At 36.9% G+C, this 4,797-nt stretch overlaps 1 pseudogene; it reads left to right on the forward strand.

Moving 5' to 3' along the window:
- The first annotated feature begins 3,302 nt into the window (after nt 1–3,302).
- Nucleotides 3,303–4,156, forward strand: LOC105733238 (prohibitin 1-like; annotated as a pseudogene).
- The last annotated feature ends 641 nt before the right edge of the window (nt 4,157–4,797 follow it).

Genomic DNA, 4,797 nt, shown 5'->3' on the forward strand with positions numbered 1-4,797 from the left:
GGCTTCAATTATTTTTAAAAAACATTTTGGATTGTTCTTTGACTTGACATTGAGGCTTATCTTAGCAATAGGGACTCAAAATTATAGCTGGGTTATCTGTGGTTTTGGCCTATGTGGCTATATATTATTCTTCTTTGAGAAAAATTAGCCCAATAAAATCCTTGTCAGCTGCTGCCACACATTATATGAGAAAAAATATAATGAACACTAAGTAATTAACCAAGGAATTTTGAAAATGGGAATGATTTGTGATGAAATGACATATCTGAAAAGTAATTTACACTTGAGACGGCACCATCACATTTATAGTCCTGTTTTGTCTTCCTAGAAAGTTGGCAAGAATGCAGCAGATAATACTGTGAGAGTGATGAGAACAAGGCAGGTGTTGCATTAGTGCTTCAAAAATCATTCTGGTTTCTCAAATTCTATGTCTAAATAAAAAATGAAATCTTGACATGGAAGTTGATTATCATGTGGTGGCATGTAATATCAGATAGTATTAAATATTTGTGAAAATGTCAAGTACAGCAGAAGTATGCAGAATACTACAAACTAATTTCCTTAATTCAAAAGTGTGGTCTTCACCATGTGTACAGACCCTCATACAAACAAAGTATATGATTCCAAACTACCTTCTCAAGAGATAACATCAGCAAAATGGCAGAGTAGGCATCTCTAAATCTTCCGTCTCCCCATGGGAACATTAAAAAGAAGCAGAAGTTTTCATAACCATCTTTTTTGTTTGTTTCTTTTTTTAAAATTGGGCAATAATTGTACATATTCATGGAGTACATAGAGATATTTTGATACATGTAATATGTAGTGATCAATCAGGGTGATTAGCATATCCATTAACTGAAACTTTTTCATTTCTTTGTGTTGGGAACATTCACTATTCTCCTTCTAGCTATTTTAAACTATATATTATTGATAACTAGAGTCCTCCTACAGTGGTATAGCACACTGGAATTTATTCCTTCTGTGTAGCTGTAATTTTGTATCCTTTAACAACCTCTCCCTCTGCCTCCTTTTTCCCTACTCTTCCCAGCCTCTGGCAACCTCTGCTCTACTTTTTACTTCTATGTGATCAACTTTTTAAAGTGTCTACATATGAGTAAGTACATGTGCTGTTTAACTTTCTGTTCCTGGCTTCACATATCATAATGTCCTCCAATCTCATCCATGTTTACATGATTAATAGCATTTCATTCTTCGTTTTGGCTGAATAGTGTTCTATGATGTGTGTACACCATATAGTCTTTATCCATACATCTGCTGTTGGACAACTAGGTTGATTTCATATCTTCACTGTTACTTTGTTGGAACTCTGGAAAAAATTCAAAAGCTTACAGCAACCAATAGAATGCTGATTAAGGAAAGAAAGCAACTTAAAAATGATAGGAAAGCTGTGTGATAGGAAACTCCATCTCCTTCCCAGTATGGCAGTGGTGTTGAAGTGGAAGCAGCAGGTATTTCCAGTGTGGGATCTTGGTCTCTGATTCCAAAGAGAGAACAGATCTTATTCACAAATTATTGTGTATGTCTGTTCTATCATGACTGGAGGTGCCTAAAATACCAATGCAAGGTGCTTGTCTCTGTTTTGCCTAACTCAGAACTCAGGCCAGAAAAATGGTGGGCATTGCTCAAAAATAGTGCAGCTAAATTAATACTCATCATGTTCTTGGGGCAAAAAAAATTATGTTTGAAACATACAATAGACCACCTAAACCCTAAGAAACAAGCTGGGGAGAGTTTCTTTGGGAAATTAAGACATTGAAAAGTAGCTGTGTATATAGGAGGATTTCAAAAGCCATGTGCATGCACAGGGAAAAGTGAAGGTTCACAAAAGACCTATTGCAACCCTAAGGTTTCACCCCAGTGTGATCTTGACATGTGGAGTAAGCTAGCTAAGTGTAGAAGAAGTGGCCTGGCACAGAGACAATCTTTGAAAAGAGTGGGAAAAGAGCTTTTGTGAAAAGAGCTTGCTGTACCTCCTAACATTTAAGGAACTCTCTGAAAATGTGCAAGGTGAACACAAGCTAAGAAATACAGACTTCAGTGACCACACACAAGAAATAAAATCTTTCTAAAACTAGTTTTGAAAAGTCGCTAAACTAATGGAATGCTACAACCTTTAACAATAAAATTTTAAAAAATAAAATAAAAAAAAAAAACAGGCAACCCTGGAGAAAGGGAAGAATCTGATTTCCAATGAGAACACATTGTAATATTCAAATATCCACTTTTCAAAAAAAAAATCGCAAGTCAAACAAAAAAACAAGAAATTATGGCCAATTTAAAGAAATAAAATAAATCAACACAAACTGAAAAAGCTCAGACATTGAACTTACACTTTAAAGCAATGCTTTAAATATGCTGACAGAGTTAGGGAAAAACATAGACAAAGAACTAAAGAACACATGAAAATCAACATATAAACAGAATGAGAATATCAATAGCTAGAAATTATTTTTAAAAACCAAACAGAAATTCTGCAGCTGAAAATCTCTATTTATAAAATATTCACTAGAGGAGTCCAAGAACAGATATGAGCTGGCAGAAGAAATAACAAAGATAGGACAATCAAAATGATTAAATATGAGAAGACAAAATGAAAAAGAATGAAGAAAAATGAACAGAGCTTAAGTGAGCTGTGCACCATCCAGGGAAAAACACATGCATTGTTAGTGTTCTAGAAGGAAACAAAGGAGAGAAAGGGGCCAAAAAGTTAGAATTATTTAATGACTGAAAACTTCCCAAATTTGATGAAATTCATGAATTTACAAATTCAAGACACTCAATTAACTCCAAGTAGGATAAACTCAAAGTGATTCACAGTGAGACACATTATAATCAAATAGTTAAAAAAACAAAAATGAAAAGAATTTTGAAAGCCACAAAAGAGAAGTGACTCATACATATCAATGGCTGTACAAGAATCACTTATAAGATTAACAGATAATTTGTTATCAGAAACCATACAGTTCAGAGGCACTGGGATGACACATTTAAAGAGATTAAAAAATTTCCCTGACAACCAAGAATTTTATATCTGATAAAATTATCCTTCAAAAATGAAGGAGAATTTAGGATGTTCCAAGATAAACAAAAGATGAGACTATCTGTTACCACTAGAACTTTCCCACAAGAAATGCTAATGAGATTTCTGCAGGTTGAATTGAAAGGACACTAGATAATTCATCAAAGCTGTATGAAGAAATAAAAATCTGGTGTGTGCGGCTGGAGAATTCATGTGGAGGTCTGAGTGGAGGCAGGTGTGAGAGGGCCCAGCAGAAGGAAACATGGCTGCCAAAGTGTTTGAGTTCACTGGCAAGTTTGGCCTGACCATAGCTGTTGCAGGAGGCGTGGTGAACTCGGCCTTATATAATGTGGATGCTGGACACAGAGCTGTCATCTCTGACTGATTCCATGAAGTACAGGACATTGTGGTAGGGGAAGGGACTCACTTCCTCATCCCATGGGTACAGAAACCAATTATCTTTGACTGCCTTTCTTGACCATGTAATGTGCCAGTCATCACTGGTAGCAAAGATTTACAGAACATCAGCATCACACTGCGCATCCTCTTCCAGCCCTTCACTAGCCAGCTGCCTCACATCTTCACCAGCATGGCAGAGGACTATGATAAGCGTGTGCTGCCATCTATCACGACCGAGATCCTCAAGCCAGTCGTGGCTCACTTTGATGCTGGAGAACTAATCACCCAGAGAGAGTTGGTCTCCAGGCAGGTGAGTGGTGACCTTAGGGAGTGAGTAGCCACCTTTGGACTCATCCTGGATGATGTGCCCTTGACACATCTGACCTTCGGGAAGGAGTTCACAGAAGCGGTGGAAGCCAAACAGGTGCCTCAGCAGGAAGCTAGATTTGTGGTGGAAAAGGCTGAGCAGCAGAAAAAGGCGGCCATCATCTCTGCCAAGGATGACTCCAAAGCAGCCGAGCTGATGGCCAACTCACTGGCCACTGCAGGGAAAGGTTTGATGAGCTGCATGAACTGGAAGCTGTGGAGGACATCACATGCAAGATTTCACTCTGGGAATATCACCTGCCTCCGGCGGGGCAGTTCCCGCTCCTCCAGCCACCCCAGTGCAGGCCCACCCTGTCTGCACCATGGGCCAACTTGGCCCGTGATAGTTAAGATCGCCTTCCTTCTGCCACCACCACAGAATCACTGTGAAATATCACGATTGGCTTAAAGTAAAGGAAATAAAAGTAAAATCACTTCAGATCTCTAAAAAATAAATATATAAATAAAGATCTCCAGTAAAGGTAACTGCATGGGTAAATATAAATGCTAGTATTATTATTTTTTGACTGTTAATTTCACTTTGTGTTTACTACATGATTTAAATACAAATGTGTAAAATATGAATCTATGTTATGGCTACACAGTGTATAAAGATGTAATTTGTGGAAACAATAACATAAAAGGAGAAGGCAGAGATGTAGATGAACAGAATTTTTGCATGCAATTGAATTTAAGTTGGTATCAATTCAAAGTATATTGTTGCAAATTAAGGATGCTAAACGTAATTTCCATACTAACAAAAAATAAAATATCTCAAGAATAGACACAAAAGAAAAGGAGAGGAAAATCAAATTGGTTTACTAAAATTGAAAAATTAAAAATTTACTAAACCTAAAATGAGGCAATAATGGAATAATGGAACAAATGTATGAGACATACATAAAACAACAAATAGCAGATATCCTTCCTTATTAGTTAAGATAAATGTATTAAACTCTCCAACCATAAGGTGGGTATTAGCAGAGTGAATT

This window comes from Aotus nancymaae, unplaced genomic scaffold (genome assembly GCF_030222135.1).
Source record: "Aotus nancymaae isolate 86718 unplaced genomic scaffold, 86718_ANA_hifiasm-v0.15.2.pri h1tg000099l, whole genome shotgun sequence".
Lineage (NCBI taxonomy): Eukaryota > Metazoa > Chordata > Mammalia > Primates > Aotidae > Aotus > Aotus nancymaae.